General features: G+C 36.8%; 1 protein-coding gene across 1 annotated transcript in view; it reads right to left on the bottom strand.

Annotated features, from left to right (window-relative positions):
• si:dkeyp-19e1.3 (USP6 N-terminal-like protein) overlaps positions 1–12,720 on the bottom strand; it is a 27,559-nt gene extending 14,839 nt beyond the window's left edge. Inside the window, exon 1 of the mRNA XM_017485816.3 lies at positions 12,376–12,720. The gene's annotated coding sequence lies outside the window, so the exon portion shown is untranslated. The remainder of the gene's footprint in view (positions 1–12,375) is intronic.
• Positions 12,721–23,523: the final 10,803 nt, after the last annotated feature.

Raw genomic sequence — 23,523 nt, forward strand, 5'->3', positions numbered from 1 at the left:
GTCAGATTTGAGTTACTGCATGGGGAAGTGAGTGAGAGCAGAGAGTGAGAAATGCAGGGAATCTATAAAACAGGCCACTTGTCCTTATACAACTTGTACTACCATGGATTTACTTTGCTTGCAAATTTGCAGTAGTGAAAAGAAAAGAAAGAAAGAAAAAAAAAAAGAAAAGCCTGCACATGCCTTGGCTGTAAGCAAAATGATCTTTGTATGTCACAGTAAAATTGATGGCTGAACCGGTCACACACTGTTAGAAGGCAAGCAGACAAACTGCTCTGTGATGATCTTACATGTGACACTGGAAACACAGTAAACCAGAATACAATGGACTACAAAGATGGATGGATGGCTGGATTGATCTAATGTGAAATGTTGGGGCTTATTTTGATCATAATACTGATATCATGATAAATTACAGCACAGTACATTTTTCCAAGATATTGTGAGTAGTGCATTATGTATTTAACCTTTTATTATTATTATTATTTTAAACTCTCGAAGCAGCCAATTTGATGTTTTGTACGAGTTTGAATCTTTAAAAATGTTTTTGCAAACTTTTAAAGCTTTAAAATTGTGATTTTTTTCATTATTTCACTGTACCTCTTTTTTTAGTGATTGTTTACTAATGTAGACATTAAATTAAAGTATCATCAAAGTTACTTTAAGGGTAATTTTCACATGCAGCACTGCAGTTTTTCTGGAAACCCTAAGAAGTGTGACGCATATTATGCATCACACAGAAATATCTTCTTTATAACTCTTTTATATCAGAAGATGTCATTCCCTGAGAGCCCATGCCCTAGACCACATTCTTTAACTAAAGAATGTTTAACTAAAGGAAAGCCAACACATGCTTAGATCATTAGTGGTTGAATGCAGTCCTGTTAGACAGGTGGCATTTCATCTGCTGTCCATGTGAATGTGTGACGATAAACATGAGCTAGACGTATGGGGGATAGTGGTGGGACGAGGTATGAGTTTTAGACAAAACAATATACAAGAAGGTCCTTCAGTATCTCAAATCTGGACACAATATTAGACTAAGGAAATCATATACAGGGAGAATGAACGGAAAAAAACGGAAATAAACATTAGGTCTATGTTTAGGTATGACTTCTTCATCAAGCCCAGACATGCAGACTAGACTGGGACAGGAGCAGATGGCTTAATAAAAGTACATCTGGAACTGGAAAAGACTGAGTAAAGCACCTTGTACAGTGCCCTCCATTAATATTGGTGCCCTTGGAAAATAATAGCAAAGAAGGCTCTGAAAAATTGTCTTTATTGTTTAACCTTTTGGGGGAATAAATAAATAAATAAATAAATAAATAAATAAATAAAACCAAACAATTGCAACTGGTTTATAACCCCCCCCCCCCCCCAAAAAAAAAAAAAAAAAACCAAAACAAAACAAAAAAAAAAAACCACATTGATAAATATAGGTGTTCAACAATTATTGGCATCCCCATGAATTCATATGAGAAAAATATACTTGAAGTATTTTCCCATTAATATTTTATACATTTTTTAGTACACCTGGGTGACTAGGAACAGGAAATTGATCAACCATAACCTACTGTTTCACAGGGGTATAAATATGAGGTAACACATAGGCCAAATTCCCTTAGTCACTCATAACAATGGGTAAGACCAAGGAATATAGCTGTGATTTGCGGCAAAAGGTTGTTGAGCTTCACAAAATGGGAAGTGGCTATAAGAAAATAACACAAGCATTAAAAATGCCCATTGCCCATCAGGGCAATAATTAAGAAGTCCCAACCAGTCAACTGGAAATATTATGAATCAACCTGGAAGAGTACGTGTGTCTATATTCTCTCAATGCACGGTGAAGAGGATGCTTCGAGTGGCCAAAAATCTCCAAGGACCACAGCTGGAGAATTGCAGAAGTTATTTGTGTATTGGGGACAGAAAGTCTCCAAAACTAGATTTTCAAGAAAAAAAAGCCTCTACTCTCATCCAAAAACAAACTGAAGCATCTTCACTTTGCCAGACACTACTGGAACTTCAAATGGAATCGGGTTCTATAGTCAGATGAAACCAAAATAGAGCTTTTTGGCAATAAACACCAGAGGTGGTTTTAATGCACACAGAGAGGCAGCCATATGGTAAAGTACCTCATGTCCACGGTTAAATATGGCAGTGGCTCTTTAATGTTTTGGAGCTGTTTTTCTGCCAGAGGACCTGGACATTTTGTTAGGATACATAGCATCATGGATTCTATTAAATATCAACAGATATTAAATGAAAACCTGACTGCCTATGACAGAAAGCTTAAAATGGGCCGTGATTGGATCTTCCAGCAGGACAATGATCCAAAACATACATCAAAATCAACACAAAAATGGTTTACTGACCACAAAAATCAAGGTCCTGCCATGACCATCCCAGTCCCCTGACTTCAAACCCATAGAAAACCTGTGGGGTGAACTGAAGAGGAGACTCCACCAGTGTTTGAAGGATCTGGAGAGATTCTGTATGGAGGAATGCTCTCAGATCCCTTCCCATGTATTCTCCAACCTCATCAGGCATTATAGGAGAAGACTCAGAGCTGTTATTTTGGCAAAAGGAGGTAGCACAAAGTATTGACTAAAAGGGTGTCACACTTATGAATTTGTTGCACACCTATATTTAACAAAGATTTTTTTGTGATAAACCTGTGTTGTGTTTGCAACTGTTTGATATCCATGAGAACAGAGCATATTTTTTCACTTTTCTGAATAAAAGGTTTTACAATAAAGACAATTTTTCACAGATTTCTTTGCTCATATTTACCAAGGGTGCCAATATTAGTGGAGGGCACTGTATCTGGAATATTGCCTTTATGGGATGGGGTTTGTTATCATCTATATTTTAGTTACTGGTGTTTCAGGGTAAAACACCACTTAACTACTGAATACAGAGCTAGTTTTCTCCTTCTGACCTGTATAATGTAGTAAGATCTATGACCAAGCACTCTGGCAACATGGCACAGGAAATATGGTGAGCAGAGATGGTAAAAGCTCAATTAACAGTAAATTTACTAATTTAAATAAATTAACTTAAAGTATGAAAGTAAAAGTGCAAGAAAGATTCATTCGCAGTAGAGAAAATGTCTGCCTCACACTGCTTTTAGTTACTGATCATAAATGTGTGCCCCTTTCACCAACAGCTATAGCTAACCATCAATTGCTTTATTCCTAATATCTCCAATGTTAGCATGATACACACTAGCTGGATGCTAATATTTAGCTGTCACAATCCAACTCTCTTGATAAATACAAAGTGTACATAGCAACACACAGATTACAGTGATCGGTAAAACATTTTTATTACTTGCTAAAAGTCACCTTATGATTATGATGTTACAATTTAAGATTATAGAGAGATGTAGACATGAAGTGTGTTTAATCTCTACATCTCTCTATATAAAATATTTTTCATTTAAAAGGTAATAAGTACAAGTCAAAAGAATTAAGTGAAAGAAAATTATAGATACTTAAAAAAAAAAACACAGACTTAAATATAGTAACAAAGTAATTGTACTTTGTTACTTCCTGTCTCTGGTGGTGTGAAATGTCACCGTGGTAAAGCAGAGTTTGCATGGTACTGGTAGAGAAAACTCGTTTTTGGTCTACATTGTGAAGCATCATGCATCTTAATCACAGGGTTGTGGTCAACACGGAGTCCAATTCAAAAAAAATTTTTTTTTATTTTTTTTTATAAACGATCAAACATTCATATAACAACGTGTCACATATTTGCTAGACCCCAACTAACAGTTTTACTACAGACTAAACGGCTTTGAGGCAGTTGACCTTCCTTCACCATGCTATTCTTGCCTCTCTCGCCTCAATCAGGAGTGTGCCAGCTACAATGGGCCATTGTCTGTAGTGCAGCATAACATCCTCTGAGGATGCTATAAACCACGGGTCAATCCCAGCAGGCCAGCACAACAGTACAAATCTGGACCTTAATGCCAGAATAAAACACTGACTGAAGAAGAAGAGGGGAAAAAATGGTAAGATATCTTAAAAGAAAAAACCCTTCCATAAGCAATTAACTGAAAATATTAGTTCATCATTATTTCAGACAAGCTCATATAAACTGGACTGCTGTAAAGAAGTGGAAACATGTGTCTAAAGGCAGAGACTACTGTAATATAAGCTCCCACCCACCCGTTAACTAAGGTTTCATGCATCATCCATGCATAACTAGTGTCATAGTGTCTATAGTAAATACATAGTAGTATAGTGTCAGTGTAAATGTAGTATAATGTCAGTGGACAGGGTTTGTGGTATAATTTTTAAATGCTGTATCTGGTGCAATTTTATACATGCTTCTGCTTCAGACCAAATATTCTGGACCACAGTAAGATGATTTCTCACACCAACTAAACCTGGCCATTATTTTAAGAGCTGTTTTTTAAAAGCATTTGTCCATTTGTTTCATAACATTTGCTATTTAGTTTGGTTTGTTTTCTCACTGCATGCAATTAAAGGAACAAAACAAAAAAAAAAAGGGGGTTGAAAACGCATGCATAAAACCTTTTCATCAGAAATACAATAGCAGAAATGAGAGAGAGGGGAAAAAAAAAGGTAAACACAAACCTTTGTGAAATGGATGTAGAAATCCTAAAAATCAACCAAGCATGAACAACATGGAGCAGCACTTAATAAATTACTAGATAATTATAGAAATAACTATTTTGTACATCACATTCCTGTCTGTTAGAAACTCTAGAACATGTCACATTTCCACAGCACTTAAGCTCCGTACTTTGGCTCGGTTTGGGCCTCACTGCTGATTTCAGCAGCTCACGTCTACAGAAAACGGCCAGCCGCAAACCAAAACAGCAGGTTTGGTTCACTTCCTGTATTTGGGTCGATTCAGGATCGTATTGATGTCCCACTGCATTCGAAACCTTGACTGGAACCACACTGATACCTCGCTCGGATTGTCTCAATTGTTTGGGTCCACACCGGAGTGTGATTGCTGTGTTCACACCTGCACAAATTAACCAAACCAAAGAGGAAAACAAACCAGGCTTTGAAACAAACTGACCAAACACTGCGTACTGTATATGAAAGAGTAGGAGGGGGGAATAAAAAATAAATTAAAAAAATCACCAAACTGCCATGGCCTCTGAATAAACACTCTTTGGGTTAAAAATATAATACAATTTATTGAATTCCCATGCACATTCCATAACCCTAAAAATTAACTTGGAACTGTAGATTGTTTTATCAACCATTTGCTGTACAAAAACTAATAACTACTAAGCTGACCAAACCCTCAAATTAACCTGCTTTTCTAGGCAACTTTAAAAAAAAAATAATTGCATTTTAATTTTATGCAACAGTCAAAACATTCACACCACCTTTTCCACATCTCCCACCTCATTCACTACAATGCCTTAAAAAAAAAAAACCTTCAATGAGACCTTTATTTAATGTCCACAAAAATTTCTAATAATTAGTGAAAAAAAAATTCTACTAAGAATTTGATCATTTACCGATTTTAAAAGCTCAGCAACAAATATTTCAGATCTAACGAGTTGCTTGCAATCAGAGTCTGTAACTGTTATAAAAAATAGTACTAAAGATACCCGTGATATAATTTATCCCAAAATCAATATTACATCATAATACCATTCAGCCCAACCATTCAGTCCAAAATGTGTTGGAAGTGCTGAAAATACTCTTTCGTCGACACAGTTCAGTCTACGGCTGCATCGTACAAGACATGTCACGAAACCGAGAGACATATGATGCATGAACTGATACGCACAAGATATTTTTAGCATGCGGATTCTGAATAGAACAGCGACAATGTTAAGCAATTTTTAAAAAGTCGCAGTATTTTTTCACTAATTCTCCGTTTTGAGCTCCAGGTTGAAGTTTCCAACAACTATATCATTCCCACCGTGTACCTTACTGCTGGTGTATTATTAAAAACTGCCCATTTCAGACCATTACAGGCATTTGCATGCTCGGAGGTCTGAAAGTGTGCTAACGACAGTGAAACAGCAGCTATACTCCCTCCCATATCATAGACTATAGCCTGGAATTAAAAAAGAAACACTGCAGCATTAGACAGTTTCAGATCCTTTATGGATTTCCCCTTGACTGATATTTAACTAGGAGGTGTAACCCTTAAATAGGCAAAGCCATATTCATGAACTCCAACAGACTAAAAGCTCTAATATAAACTAAATGCAGATTTTTATTTTCTCAGGATTAATTGCTAGATCCAAGATATTATACAAAGAACTACAGTAGATTTATTATTAAATGCAGTAACCAACAGCTTCCCTTCAGGGAAACAATTTAAAAAAATGTTTAGAGTTTGAATGTTTGTGCTGGGCTTCTTCCTAATTTTATAATCATGTCCGAAATTTTTTCTACCACAAAAACCCCACCATAACAAAGTCACAGGAAGTGTGCAAAGGGTTTTCCACAGGTTAAAAGAGGAAAAAGAAAATGTACACTGTACATCACATACCAGTTACATCACATAACATAGCTAGAGCTGGGTGATATTTCACCACTATATCGATATTGTAATAAAAGATTATGCAATATACTTTTCTGAGATATCGTTCATATGGTGATGTATTTTAACAATTACAAATTAAATGGTACTGAATAGATGCTGTTGATCTGACGAATTTTTTTTAAAAAGACTTCATCTTTGTAGGTATTAAAGAAAAGTATCAGTAAATTCGGTAAAATAAACAGAATTTTTACTACTGTTGTGCAGACAATTTGTTAGCTAAATTATATTATATTATATTATATTATATATATATATATATATATATATATATATATATATATATATATATATATATATATATTATATATTATATTATATATATATTTTTTTAATTTCATGGCTGCGGCAGTGCTGTACTTCTATACTTCCATTTCCTGCGTAACTGTGTTGCTTGCAAGGGACTTGTAAGTATAGCGCTAATAATACATGGATTTAAAAACTTTTTTTGTTTGTTTGTTTTAAAGTGTTATTGTTTAACAAAAGAAACTTACAGAACCATTGATGTGAGGAAGTTTTCTGTAAAATGTTTACATAACATTTATGGAAGGAGTTTCCAGTGTCGGTGCTTTGTAACAGACAGTAACTTTCCTGATATGGGACTTCCAAGTTTTCAAGATAAAGTGTTTACACTTTTTGGTTTCTCTGTACAAGCTGTGCTTTTTTTTTTGTCTCGTTAACTTTAAGAGAGAAAAAATAGAGGCTGGTGAAGGAATGACTGTTTATAACAAAAGTGATAATAGGAACTAACTCATCCCATGAATGTTCCATAACAGTAAATGTAACTATAAACATAAAAAAAACATCACTTATTAATTAAAAAAAAAAAAAGGGAATCACGCTGTTATATGAAAATGATCCATTTCTGGATCACACTGCCCCAGCTTAAGATTATTTTCGTATAACAGCACAGCAGGAAGTGTGTTATTCCTTACATACAGCATAAGCTAGCTAAAATGCACTGTGATATACACTACCTCAATGTATGTAGAATGAAAATAAAAGATTAAATGAACTGAATAAAAAAAATTGTGATCATTTAGAGAGCCATGAAAAGCACAAGGCTGAAATGTGTCTGGTGAGGAACTTGTAAAACACAGAACACTTACATAAAGGGTAGTGTAAATAAATGTTTAGTAGAAAACACACCTTTTCCTGCACTTAACAGGATCATTACTGAGCCTGTGTAGCACACGTCAGTTCAGCACTATGAAAGTGTGCAGAAGGTAAAGATCTGCAACACCAGCTGTTCATAAAAATCCCCCAAAAGCAGCATGAGAGGCCAACTGACACAAAATTACTGCACTATTGTTCATCTTTTATACTCTTAAGGGGTTTGTATGGACATTTTGGAATTCCAGGACTTTTCTAAACCTTACAAGCATACGTTTTGTTTTCTGTAACTAACCATGAGATTTTTTTTTTTAAAACTTACTGTTAAAAATAAGGGTTAAAATTTTTCAGTTAAATGGAATGGTTTTCCTAAATAAAGCTAAAACACCAACACATTTCACATAATAATGACATTTATGTAATTTAAGTACTTTTAAGCACTTTCAACAAAAAAGGTTCTCTTCCAGTCTGAGCGATATTCAGTAAAATGTTAAAACGAGTACTTTAAGCAGCTCTGTGTTCAACAGGGACAGGCCAGCGAGGTCGAAGGTGCTACCTGTTCATTTTTATACGTTTGTCTCAGTAAACTTTCACACATAAGGTGACTGTCCAAGCAAATTTACGTTTTTATGATCTTGACAGTCAGGAAGTAACACACCGTACTCATGGTGCTCACCAGTGCCAACAACCAGGAACCAGACAAAGGAATTCAAGGTAAGCTTCATACAAAACGCTTGACGTGCTTAATGAAGATCCACAAACTCACTCAATCATGAAACATCACTTGATCTTCTCCCAGTTCAGAAGTCATGGACGAGGTCTGTACAAGCCCTACTGAGTGGAAAACACCACTACAGTCACTGATACCAAACTTCCTACTTTTCGCAATGAGGTGCACATGAAAAAGTTCTTCACGAGAGAATTTCTATTTCTAGCCAGTGAATCCGCAGTGTATGTACATAATGACACAGTTCTCTGTACTGACCTGTTCCACTGAAACGCACTTATCATGGAAGCTTGAGGTTTGTTGCTGAACACCATGAATAAACTATGTGATTAATGTACAACGACTAAGCCATTTAAAATGACTACACTCTAATAATAACGGATTTAGGATTAGAAATGCTTCTTTAATGAGAAGCATTTTTTGTCTCCTAAAGAGCATTTGGACTGACTGACCTTTTTGTTGGCACCACAAAACACTAGAAATCCCACCGACATGGCAGCACCAAAAATGGTTTCAGAATAATGTACAGAAAGATTCTTTAGGGCAGGATGGGTCTCATACTTTCTGCAACCCCTCGGTACAGACTTATTTCATGAAGATTGTGCACCTACTCAAATATTAAGCTCTTTATTCAAATGCCTATTTCTGGAGCCAAAAAGGGTTTTATTCCTGAGCTTTCGACTGACAGAACAAGTCTACTTTTTTATTTAAGTTATTAAAGTTCATAAACAAACAAACAAACAAATAAATAAATACAACAGAAAACCAAATTGTGGACTGGTGGCTATGCTTCATGAACCCCAAACTAAGAACCATTGTTTTATGGAACCAATAACTAGGTTTTGAACAGAAAAAATTCCTCTTACAGAATTGACTGTCATTTCATTTACTGACTTTCCCACCATGGAGCAGTACACCAAAAGATAATCCAATCCTTTGTGGATTTTAGAAGGTTTTTGTTATATCCATGCACCGTCAGGCTGAAACTGAGGCTGTTATGTGTTTACTTTGAGTTTACACTAAGTTGGCAACACATAACTGCACATTCTTTCCTCTGATGAAGTAGTCTTGTCCCTGAAAAGATTAATTACACGCATTCGAGTGAAGAATTCATAAAAGCATTTTAAAAGATTTATTGACGCCCAAACAACTGCGCTTACTTTCTATCATACGCGAGTTTCCAGTAAAGAGTTGTTCTTTCTTTTCTCAGTACAGAGATGTGCTTAAATTTCCATCACACATTACATTAAGATGCAGTAGCAAAAGGCTGGGATGAAAAATGCGGTTCTATTTCTTTACCTGTCGATGTCTCACTTCATCAGAATCAGACAAAGTGTTAAATAAAATGATCCAGGTCTATTCAGACCATGCTTCATACGTAAAGGTTTTGCCTAACTTCTGAGACGTCTCTGCATTTATTTATTTATTTAAGTTATGGGTGCAGTGAAGATCACAATAGACAGAACATGGATTAATTACAACCGTTTGGGCAGGATCGTTCTTGTATGGATTTTAAATTTTTCCATTTAAAGGAGCAACATGTTACAACAAATGTTTCCAGAGCCCCTGGTCCATGGCAAGTTCTGCTTTTCACACTTGCAGAAAATGTCGACATTGGTTTAATGCACGGTCTAATTCAGGCCTTTCTTCAAATGACACATCGTGTGAGACTCTGACTCATACCGCACTCATCCAAGTTAAACAAAACCATTCACATGGCCATCCTGTTAGCACTGTGCCAACGTGTACATCCTCTCAGCTGTAAGCGCTAGCTCTTTAGCCACATCTGAAGCAGAATTTGCTAAAAAATTTAACCAACATGAGCGGACATTATGCTGCATACCGCTCATGAGGACATGCTTATATTGGTGTGTCACCATTTGTTCATCGCTGTTTCTCAGTCAGAACAAAATTAGATGCTCCATGCTGAGGTTTTTAGTAAATTACAGCACAAAGATCTATCTGGTATTCTTCTTTCTTGTTATGTTAATCCTTCAGGAAGCTCAAGATTATCCAACTGTTGCTTCTTCAAGCTTGGCATAGTCCAACTACTGTATAAAAATTCTCTCTTGCTCCCAAAACAAAGAAGTAAAATTTGTTAGTATCTAAATGATGAAGCTGCTTAGCCAAGTGGCAAAACGTCTTCAACATCATTCACGTTTATTCATTTGGTCTAGACTTTTATTCAAGTGAATTCACAAGATGAGAAGATGAAAGTTGCCCCCAAAGGCTCAACAGTGGCTCCTCTGGAACGCCTGGGATTTGAACTCACATTGTTCCCGTCAATAGATGAGAAATTTCAAGTTAAATTTTGGCCAAATGAAATTTAGGGGTTACACACACACACACACACACACACACACACACACACACACACACACACACACAGACACACACACGCAAAACTCAGTTATCTTCAATAAGTGCTTTATTCAATCAGTAGCCTATCCCAGAAATGCAAGGCACAAGGCAGAAATACTCCCTGACAGGAAAACTCGGGGCACCACTCTATCTCGGGCACCACACACACACATTCATACCTAGGGACGATTTAGTGTAGCCAATACACTACTGCCACGTTTTTTGGAGGTTTGAGGAAACCGGAGAACCTAAAGGAAACCCATATGGACACAAAACTAAACAATTAAACTAGGAGTGCACTCATCGCATGTCTTCCATTTTCAATATGTTACCATTATTGATGGGAACCCTATAATGATTAATCTTTTTAATAACAGAGACAACTGTCTAAAGGCTGATGTTTCCATGTTATACAGAACATCACAGTTGTGACATATACGTACGTATGCTTTAAGACAAGTAATAACGTTCACGGCATGAAAACCACCAGTAGATCGGCTGAGAAAGAATTCAGTACCAATCTAGTGTTTCCAAGTATCAGTACAACCCTAACACAAACATGCCTTAGGTCATCGATAAGGTAATATGAAGATTTTTTTATTTCACTAATTTCTTAAACTGAGTGAACTATCACGATCTACATTAGCGACAAGCATCCCTCTCTTACTACTACTAGAAATGTCAAAAATGATCTTGATGAATCAAACTCCTCATACACACAAAACAAAAAACCCTGTGCGAATGTGTTTCTGTGATCAGGCTTATGGCCTGTGAATAGGAAGTTGACATCTTCCACACCCGTGTACTGAGCTGAAGGAAGCAGAAGGTTGTGACCACACTGCATCCTGTTTAGCTCAACTGTGGACATTAAAGTCAACACATTTACACACCAGGTGCTTTCATGGGATTTCTGCTGGAATACTGGAGTACAGTACTGTCATTTAGCTAATCCATCAGTGTGTTTCTAACGCTGTCAGTACACCACAGCTCAGCTAATGCAGTGCAGGCTGGTTTCTCAAGCAGCTTTCAATGTCAAATCACTTACAAACAGCTGTTTGGGCTGATGTTTTCTCCATATAGTGACGAGAAAAAGGCGAGAAGCTGCACAAGGAAAGTCATTTCAAAACAGATTCTTAGGTAGTTTCCATCATCTAAAACACAGGAATGTAACGATACCTGCTCTCTCCGTAAAGCCTCCATCGTTTTCATGCTTTCAATACAAGTAAATATTTCCTGTAAACTATTATAAACTAACAAAACACTTCAAATGTTGTTTGTAGGCGAATTAATACACTCCAGAAATGGTTAGCTCTAATAGAAGTAACATTACATTGTGTGTAAGTATATAATACGTGTATGTGTGTGTGTGTGTAAGTATATATGTGTGTGTGTGTGTGTGTGTGTGTGTGTGTATGTGTATATATATATATATATATATATATATATATATATATATATATATATATATATATATATATATACACACATATGCATGTGTGTGTGTGTGTGTGTGTGTGTATTGTAGTCAACTCCTCCTCGGCCATGGCCATCACCATGCTCTAACAGACATTTGGCTGGTAAATGAAGGCGTGTAACTATGTTTGATATATAAGAACACTTACCGTTTATGATAGGTCTTCTGCACCCCAAAGGCAGCTACACAAATAGTCTTTTTTCATAGTTTCACGTAAGGAGAAAGTAAGACAACTCCGACACATCCATTCTAACTTGGCTCCATGTGAACAACTGAAAGCCCGCACGAGTCAGCGCGGTAACTCCCAGCGACTCGGCTCCTTTCAAACGACTCTTCAACGCCAGCCGAGTGAATCGATCAAAATTAATCCACACACTGCTTCTAACGCAACCTAGATCAGATGAAGCCGTACGTATCGCCACATATGACTGAAAATTTCCATCACTTACTATTAGTGAAAACAGCTATATGCGACCTGAGCGAGTACAAAAAAAGTCCCGCCTCCTGTGCTAGGATTGGTCAGTTCGTACTCGTGAAACTGCTTACTGGACAGTAAGCTTGTGTGAGTATGAACCGCTAACCAATCATATTGCTGCAGCAGATATTTATCGGAAACATGTCGGGGAAAATAAAAGGCATCGTTTGTGACATCAACATAGCAACGCGACATGGTGTGCATATGAATAAAAATTAGATTGTTTCCTAAAACATGACGTAATGAGACAGGACAACGTTAAAGAGTCCAGTGTAATGGAGAAAATAAGACATGTCAAGGTAACTGACATTAAAATGTCCTAATATAGGTATGTTGGCCCTACTTATGCTTAAAAATAAATATTTATATGGTATTAAGCGCCCTCTAGCGGTGATTATAAGTTTTATAATTCAGTTATTCCATTTCAATCTCTAGTCCAGGTTTCTCAAAATGTTGCAGCTGTGCATATTTGTTTTCTGAATATCACTGAATTATTCCAATTTTGCGTATAAAAATGCATCAACAGCTTTTTTTTTTAATTCATGAACTTTCCACCCCAGGACACAAATCAATTACACTGAGTGAAAAATGTTCATCTTGCACTACATGGCTGAAAGTATATGGACACATGACATTTACACCATTTGGCAGACACCCTTATCCAGAGCAACTTACATTTAACTCATTTATACATCTGAGCAATTGAGGGTTTAGGGCCTCAGTCAAGGGCAATACAATGGCAGCTTGGCAGTGCTAGGGTGTGAACTCACAACCTTCTCAGCAATAGAGCAGCACCTTAACCACTGAGCTACCACTGCCCCTACCGAAACTGCCACTCATATGTGGTTCTTCCCCAAACTGTTGCCACAAAGCTGGAAGCATGCAATTGTATAGGATGTCTTTATATGCCGTATTGTTATAATTTCCCTTCACTGAGACTAAGAGGCCCAAACCAGTTCCAGCATGACAATACTCAATGTGCACAAAGCGAGCTCCATGAAGACATGGTTTGCCAAGGTTAGAGTGGAAGACCTCGAGTATAGAGCACAGAGCCCTGACCTCAACCCCACTGAACACCTTTGGGAAGAACTGGAACACCGACTGCACTTCAGGCCTCCTCACTAATGCTCTTGTGGCTGAATAAGCACAAATCCCCACAGCCATGCTCCACAATCTAGAGGAAAGCCTTCCCAGAAGAGTGGAGGGTATTATAACAGTAAAAGGGGACTAAAACTGGAATGAGATGTTAAAAAAAACATATATGGGTGTGCTGGTCAGGTATCCACAAACTTTGGCTACATATAGTTTAAACATCATTTTCCCTATTTTATTATAATCGCTATTAAATAAAAAAAAAAACCTTGTTTTTGAAGTTATTAAAATTAGATAAATAATGAATTATTGTAATCTGCAGCTCAATTTCCTCTGTTGAGGTTCACTCCTTTTTAGGAATTGTGAGTGATGCTCTCCCTAGCTGAGATGAGCAACAATTTCTGACAGGGGCCAGAGACCCAGAAAAACATGGTCAAAAGGCTGAACCAAAGAAACTAACATCGAACACATGACAATATTGCATTTCTCAGGGTTTATTTGTGGTGCCCGTCACTTCACATGGCTCTTATAGGTCTATAAATAGCACTATAAAAATAAGCTGCTCCTTTAAAGGATGAATTTGAGTCTCTTGGGAAGAGACATTGTTTAAGGTTGATGATTTCCAAGTAAGGAATAACTGAGTCGTTTACCTCACCTTTAGCTCTTATCCTGCACAAAAGGCTTCAGTCATCAAATAGCATCACGAATGCACTGAATGGCCTAATAATGGTTTACCTGCAGTTCCACGCTTCATCACAAGAGGGCTTCTCCTCTATTTGTGAAGACGTGAAGAGTGTAAAGCAGATAAAGGATTATTTCATGACAGATTAAATAGTTGTATCTTTTCCTTCAGAAAGCTTTTATATTCCTAAATCTAGAAATTAAAGTGGAGTGTTATTCAAAATAAAGTCTAACCCCAGTTTTTATTATTACACATCCTGTTCCTGTTATTGCTGATCATTTAGGTATTAATCTTTGGATTTACCTTGCACATTGTGTATTTATGAGTAAGAGGAATGTATCTGGTTCATGTGCCCTATAGAGTCCAGTGTATTGAATTATTCTGTTTACACAAATGATAAAAGTGATTTTGTAAGGTTCTATACTTAGTCCTATATTGTTTGTATATTGGGTTTGTCTGGTTACTTTAAAGAACTCTTAGCACTTTGTGTGTGTATAAATTGCATCCCCATCCAGACCAATGTCTAATGGGGTTTACCTCTTTTTTTTAGTGTTCATAATGATTTGTTGAATAGAAATAAGAAAGATTAATGATAGTAACTAATTTCTTTGTCATTACTGACTGTGTACTGCTCTGTTTGAGCTGACTTTTGTGCCTAGGAATAAATGTCATCTATAATTACAGTTCTTTTGGAAAACTAAAATGTCAGCTACACATCAATACCTTTGTAACCTGGAACATGTAAGGATTAAAAGACAATGGGGTGTCCTGTTATACAGAAACAATAAATGACAGGGTGGTGTGATGTGGCCTGATGGGAAGTTGGTTATTTTCCTTTAACAGCACATCCTGATGTGTTTAATTCCTCACAAATCAGTGATTTGCCAATGATTAGAATATCTATTTATTAAAGAAAACCTAATATGTTTTATCCATTTAGAGTTACATTTATTGTTGTGGAACATCCGTGAAACAAGTGAGTTCCTGTTATTACATGTCATAGCAGATTTAAACAGCCATTCCTTCACTTTCTTTTTACAGTAATGAGACAAAAAAATACAGATTTTTACAGAGAAATTACCACAAAAAAAAACAACCATCCTTAGACGTTTGTGTTTTTGAAAACTTATAGTTACAGCTTAACTGCTGTACAAAACCCCCCATGACTATTCCAAAACCCTGACACTGGAGACTCCTTCCAAAAATACTAAATAAATGTCTTCTTATAGAAAACTTCACCATAGCAACACTTATCTTTTTCTTTTTCTTTTTAAATAATGAAATGTATGCCAGTATGCCTTTAATCAATTTATTATCAGACTTAGATAACATGGAGCATCTGGTACACAAGTCTCTGTGAATTAGCTGTCACTATAGAAACTACTTATTAGTTTCTATGAACTAGCTGTTACTTTAGAAGTACTTTATTTCTATAGTACTATATAAATACCTGCTTGAATTACTGCCAGAGCTATTGTCAGAGCTGCAGTTATAGAAAATTAATTAACTCTTTTTACCAATCAGATTCAAGAAGTCAACAACACTAGGGTACAATTTGAATATTATGAATATTGAATATTATGAAGAAATATTCATAGTAAATATCACAATGTTTCTTATGTATACAAACATTATTAAGGAAGTCTTGAAAAAGAAAAACAATATTATATTCTTTTTGATTATTGTCATCTATTATATCCTCTGTTTCAGTTTATAAAACTGTAATGTATTTCTGCAAATTATTTAGCTGAAAGTGGCTCATGGAACAAGAGACTGGACTCTTAGTTTTTATTGACCTTTTTCTGTTCAGTTTAGGGAACTGACTACTCGAATTATGTGTTTAATCTCCCCGAGTCTAAATCAAAATAGATGTCTGCTCAGAGCCTCGGATGCAAGCCAAAAGTCATTAAAAACATTAAAGAAAACTGTCATCATTCAGCCGTGTTAGTTGCTTATCCAGATGTTTATAAGCAAGGAACGTTGTGGAGCTGGACTATTAGAAGTTCTATTTAAATACTCCTAGACTATAGAATAAAACACAGTTGTGCTGTTTAGGTTCAGAGGTCGAGTGGAGATCACTTACTGTTCCTCCTCTCCTCTCCACTTCCTCCTCCCCTCCCTGTCCCTGCTGTCTGATAGGCAGTGCCAGTGTCCAGCAGTGGAGACGAAGTGACAGGCTCTTCAGCCTGGAGGGCATGAGCATGGTGTCTCTGGATAGTCACATGCATGGTTTGACATTTACCAGTAGCTGTGTGGTCAAACACAAGATTAGATGGGATTGTGCAGCATTTAGGGTCAGCTTTTTAAAGGGTCAGTTGGATTTTCTAGTGGAAGCAGGAGCTTTGGTACTCCATGTGGTAGAAAATGTAAAACAGAGGAACTCAGTCTCAATGTAGTAATCTTTTCAGGGTGGTTTACTAGTAACAGCTGATATCTAAAAATGAATGTTAATCTGATTCATACTAAAGACTTTTAAAACTGATCCCTATCCACTGTGTCTGTAGTCTTGTATGTGTGTCTTGTATGATTACTACGGCTAAGAATTTTTTTCTGCATTAATAAAACCCATTTACTGAAAAGTTATAATGGCCCGTTTTATTGTATTTATTCCTTACCATTCCTTATGGTCGCCATAATCATTTATTAGAATGGGTTTGCAGTGCTGCACTTTGACTGAACAGCAGTCACCACAGCAAATGTGACCATTATGTGTCGGTCCCATTGCTCAGTCTGTTTTCTCTCTGGCCCTTTAATGCTCTGTTAAACCTTTCACTGCCGTCACATTCGTGATGACTACGTCATGACAAAACAGCCAGCCTTTACATCAAGCACTTATATCCTCAATCCCTTTTCCATTTAAGAAAAAAAACCCAGCTGTATTTGACACCATGGTGACAATGTTACATTGTTATCCTCGGCAATAACCATCTGTGACAGTATCCTTTCCGCTGTGAAGGACAAGGCTTGTTTGATGTGAGGGGTGTAATTTGTAAACAACAAGACGGCCTGATGTCCATGGTGTGACGTTTTGGCAGATGCATAATAAGAGACACCTGCAAGCGGCTGTGGGCCTTTTCAGCCAGCAGAATGCCACCCAACTTGCGTACCTCAGTTTACGACCCTTTGTTTTCTGCATGGTGAGGAGGCATATGCAGCACCCTAAAGAACTAATAATTGTGTGAAACCAAGCAATGGTGAAGGCTTTTTTGTAAGACAATAGCTGTATTGGGAAAGATTTGGCTAAGTGGTGTGTGAATGGTGTTTGCGCTACACATGTGCTGAAGGGTGATAACAGTTATCGCAAATCCACCCCAATTTGTGTCTTCACAGGAAGCCAAAAGCCTGGTCTTTCTATCTTTAGGATGTCGGTATTTGTTTAGAGGAGTTTATTAGTGAGGTCAGAGAGTGTATCTTTAAGGGTATTTGCTAGATGTAGAAATGTGGGGTCAGGCGCTGGAGTCAGTGCAGTTAATGTCACAAATGACATAAATGCACATGGCTCGTTCAGAAGCCTAAAAGCACTGGGGAGCTGCTTGAACCCTGAGTCCACTAGCTAGATCTCAGGACAGATAGACAGGTGCAGAGACATGCACACACCCACTCATGTTTATCCTGCAAAAAAACTATTAATGGGATGTGTATATCAGTGTGATTGCTTTGATCTCCTGCCAAATTTACATCCCTAAAGTCTCAATAATTTAATAGCAAATGGGAATTGACTTTTCACAAAGTGGTCAAACTTCTCATTAATGGCAAACAGGAGGGCAAGTGAAGGCAGCCTGCCTCTGCATCCCCATCTATCTATTAGACCTTTCTCAGCGTAAGTCTGCAGTAATGGGCTGTGTGTGGCTTGATGAGGCCCTGAGACACTTGTGTGAGTTCGGGGGCGGCTGCACAGATGCCTGCCACAGCTGCAGCCATTATTCAGAGGAAGTGACCGTCATCGACAAGCCAAACCGCGTGTCACGTCCACGTCACAACCGCAGCACGAGCTGGCTTCTGAAGTGTCATTGATCCGGCCTTATGGGAGCCTTAGTTCTCTAGTCACGTCGAGTTTCAAAAGCAATTTGCTCATATCAACCACAATAAGTGATTTCAGACATAACATTTTTGCTTGGATTGTTTCATTTCACGTTATTTGTGACAGCGGGCCTCAGAAAACTCAGAAATGGTGTGTACCACCTGGTTATTTTTCACAATTTTTTAGTCATTCAAAGAAGTAAATCCAACTGAAACTCCTCCAGGGTCTCCAGTAGTCTGACTATGGAGGTGAAATTCATATGAAACTTTAACAAATGTAATCTTTAACATTTAAGCACTCGTTTAGTAGCAATTGCCTGTTGTGTCAAATCTATCCAAGTGCTGCTACAGTCTGTAGGTAACACTCAGGATAATGTATCTAGCTAGAACATGTCTGAATGAACATGAACTCGCTAGCTACATGTAGCTAACAAACCTAGCAAACTACCCAATACCCAACAGCATTTGGCTAAGTTAGCTAGCTAGCTAGCTATTATTATGTTAACTTGCTTTATATATTGTTGATAATGGAGGTGGTTTTCAGTATAGCTCGCTTTGACAGTTAACATAATTGTTCAAAAATGCATTTCTCAGATATAGAGCATTTTCAGATTAGTTGTGTCGATTGTAGAGGAAACAAAAACAAAAACAAAAACAAAAAAACCCAAGTCAATTGTAAAGTAATTAACCAAGCAGCTTTTCCACCACACAATTTATTTACACTCTTACTTGAGTAATTAAGTGAATTATTACTACAGTAGCATTACTGTTACTCAAGTCAATGAGTCAGTCATTTTGTACTCTTTCCACCGCTGCACTTGTGTTTAATATATAATATATATATATATATAGTGTGTGTGTATATATATATATATATATATATATATATATATATATATATATATATATATATATATATAAATATAACATTCAGATAATGTTCCTAGCTCAGAATATACCTTTAAATACACTGTTCATTGGAAAATCAGTGCTGTCTGTTTAACAGTAGTTAAGGTGCAATGATAGGTCTATTCTTAAGGGTGGAAACTCAGCAACACAATCAATAGCCCTTAACTTCCTTTGGGAGGGAGGAACATAGATTTGTTTCTGTGAATAATGTCAAACATTTCCTCAGGGAAGGGAGATAAAACAAAGGTATTAAACTCTATCTTTCTTGTTTCTGTTATTTTCTGCGATCAGATCTTTTTGTAAAGCTGAACTGAGAGATTTAAAAACAGATGAAGGTAGTAAGAGCAGAAAAGGCTACATGTGCTGAAAATGTCAGAGTTTAATTAGAACATGTGTCAGTGAGATATGGGTGCCCGCAATTATCACATCCTGCTCTAGTCTGCCCTCAAGCAGGCACTACACATGGTGCCATTAGGAAAGGTAAATTCAATAAAGTGTTCACTCCCAAAGAAAATTTGGGACTAATGTGGGTTGTGTGGAGTCTTCTTGCACTCCAGCATCGCCTCCAGGTAAAAGCTTTAACACGCATTTTTGGTCTGTATTACACATTCACTTGAAAAAAAACAAATAATTTTTTCCACGAATTAAGGTTATGTGAAGGGTACAGGTGCATCAATTTATATATAAATAAAACTTTAATCCAAATTTCAATTAATCTAAAATTGTGCAGAACAAATGAACATCTGTTATTATTAATTTGCAGTTACAGTACTGTACAAAAGTTTTAAGCACCACATTTTTTTAGAACAAACTTTATTACAGATTTTTATTTTATGACTTCTACATTATTGAGTCAGTACAAATTTTTTTTTTAAATTTCCAAACATTAGTTTTCCAGCACACAATTAACTGTTACAGAAAAATGTTTGTATGTCATTAAAGAAAGCAGCATATTACATAAGAGACACTTTTCAGACAAAAAACATAATGAAAGCTGCTGGATTTTGCTGCTAAAAATAAAAAGCAAGTCCGACAGTCAAAGTCTCCAGAAGAACTGTGACTGGTTCTGCAATAAAACTGGCCAGCTAATTTCTTTATAAAATTGCACAAATTGTACAGGAGACTCTTTTATTTTTATTTTTTACTTTTTTGTCACACCAAATATTGACTTCATTTATTACTTTCATTTATTACTGTTTACTGCTCTTTACTGTATTTTTTTTAATGTAAAAATATTCAATTTCATTATTTTGAAGGCATCTTTGCTCTACAGCATTTCTTTGCATGTGCCTAAAACTTTTGCACAGTACTGTTTATCGAATATAGTATATCAGAATATACCAGGACTCATTTCATGAAATTCTACCAAGTTATGATTGAAAATTGAAAAGCACAAGGTAACCAAGAGGAATCTCACATGATCACGAGGAGAACATGTAGAGAAACTCTTCACTGACAGTAACCCGAGCTCAGGATCGAACTGGGGACCCTGGAGCTGTGAGCTGCAACACTGTGCCCCATTATTACAATGTTTGATTTATTAAAGAACAACATGTTGTATTCAGGTGGCATGTGGCTTAGTGGTTAGTACATTTGCCTTACACCTCCAGGGTTTGAGGATTTAAATCCTGGCTCTGCCCTGTGTGCACAGAGTTTGCATGTTCTCCCCGTGCTTCATGAGTTTCCTCCAGAACTCCCCAAGTGCATAAACATGTGTTGTATGCTTATTGGCATTTCCAGTTTGTTCATAGTGTTAGAATGGGTGTGAGAATTTGTGTGAGATTGTACCCTGTGATGGGTTGGTACCCCGCCCTGGGTGTTCCTCGCCTTGTGCATTGAGTTCCCTGGGATAGGCTCCAGGTTCCCAATGTGCAGGATAAGCAATATAGAAAATGGATAGATGGATGCTGTACTCTTAATCAATATATAGTTACATTTAATGTTTTGGAACATTCATAAGACAAGGTACTGCATATACGGCAGCTATAAACACTCATTCCTTCCCCAGTCGGCTTTTTTCTCTCTCATTAAGTTAATAAGTCATGTAAGACATGTTGTGTTACTAATAAACCACCAAACTCTCTGTCCTGAGGACTTTCCTGTGTTGAAAAACATAAAATTACAGCTTTTTCCTGTTACAAAGCACTGATACTGGAGACTGCTTCCAATAATGCGAAATAACCATCTCATTTACCATCAAAGTCATGTGAAAACTGAGACTGGTATTAGAATAAGTGCATTAATATAAACTGGTGATTTGCCTTGCAAGTGGAACTAATGTCAGACCTGCTCTTATAGAACACTAACCAACAGTCCAGCCAATCAGAAGTGAGAAATCAACAGCACTGTGGTATAAAGTTTGCATAATTCATATTCTCACAGGAGCCATAGACACAGTCAGGGTAAGCAGCCATGACTCAAGCATCGTCAACACAGATCACTGAGCATCCATCCTCAGAACACTCAACCACCTCTGACAAATTACATGTGTAAAAAGTAATGAAAGTGCACTCTACATGATTAGCCATTTTGTTTGGCAGCTGTATTTTGACACACTGCAAAGCAAATGGGTAATTACCTTCACTCTACATCACATTTAACAGAAAGGACAGAGCACAAAGCATTTACACTAATTCTGTAGTTACTCGGAAAGCGATTGGAAGTGATTTCATGACACTGTCACACCAAACGTTTCCATTTAGCATTAGAACGTCACGAATGGATATTTGCACATTATATTTGTGAATAAAATGTTACTATTGAGAAAAAATCAATAAAACAAGACAAAAAAAAGCTAAAAGAAATCATGCCCTTGTCTTTTCATAGTAATAAGAAGGTGGATTGGTGCAAACCTTGATCAAATGAGAGTGCACTCAGTAGTCTGTGTTTGATGCCCTGGGCTATGGGAAATAAGAGTCAGATAGCTGTTTACAGGGTTTAGATCATGCTGCACTACATGTGGCCTGTGACTGGCAAGGAAACATGGACACATAAAAACACAATACAATTCTTCCAGTAAAGGGGACCAACACGAGTGAAGCTTCTGTTCATTTCCAAGCTGCTTTTAGGACTGTGACACATGGGGGACCTGATGGAGAATTTCAAGGGGTTGTTGAGGAGGATTACAAAACGTCCAATTTATTGGCAGTAAGATGTCCATAAACAAGTCTCTTTAGTAGTGTGAACTAAACAAAATTTACTGATGCCTTAGGCAGTCTGCCATTTTTTTTTTTTTTTTTAGAAATATGTCCCACCCTAAATGTGTCTTTGATCATGTATTATTACTACGGAATTGAATGTGAAAATAATCAAATATTTTTTTGCTTCTTTCAAATTGGAAAAACTAATGACTCTCAGAGAAACAAGCGAAACACCAAATGCTCAATAGACAAAAAAACAACAACAAAAAAAAACAAAAAACAAAAACAACAACAACAACAACAAGAACAACAACAAAAAAAACAGAATTGAGGAGGATGAGGAATAATCACCCAGCTGGGCGCGTGCCGCAATTACACCGTCTAACAATTATACACCAAAAGCGAGCCGCCGAGCACAATGCGAGAAGGACGCTACCGGGGACTCAATACATAATTGCGATAATTGTGTGCCTTGTGCCAGGGAACCTCTGTAACTTTCAGAAAAGGGAGAGGGAAAAACTGAATAAAGGGTGAATGATTGATAAAGGACAGAAGGACGTAATTTCGTCATTGCTGTCATTTGTATGAAAACCCTGTGTGCTGAGTCCCCTCCCCGAGAGGGGTCACCTTTACCCTCAATAGTCGGCCATGTGATATTTGCACATGTTTTTTAATCTAAAATAATTACAATTTTCTTTCTCCTGCTGATTTAGTGTTAGATACTGTATCTCACATTATCTAGATTTATTTTGGTGAGAAAATAGTCTGGTCTCAATTAACTAATTAGAGAAACAAATATTTGTGAGAACACAAAATATTCTGGGGATATAAATCATTACTGAGTCTCATACATGACGAAAATGACCAATGGTAATATTTTTCTCCCTAACCCCAATTTCTTTCAGAGCTTAGCAAGTCATGACTTTTCAGTTTTGCTGTATGATATCTGAATAATAATAATAGTAATAATAATAATAA

This window comes from Ictalurus punctatus, chromosome 14, assembly GCF_001660625.3.
Source record: "Ictalurus punctatus breed USDA103 chromosome 14, Coco_2.0, whole genome shotgun sequence".
Taxonomy (NCBI): Eukaryota; Metazoa; Chordata; class Actinopteri; order Siluriformes; family Ictaluridae; genus Ictalurus; species Ictalurus punctatus.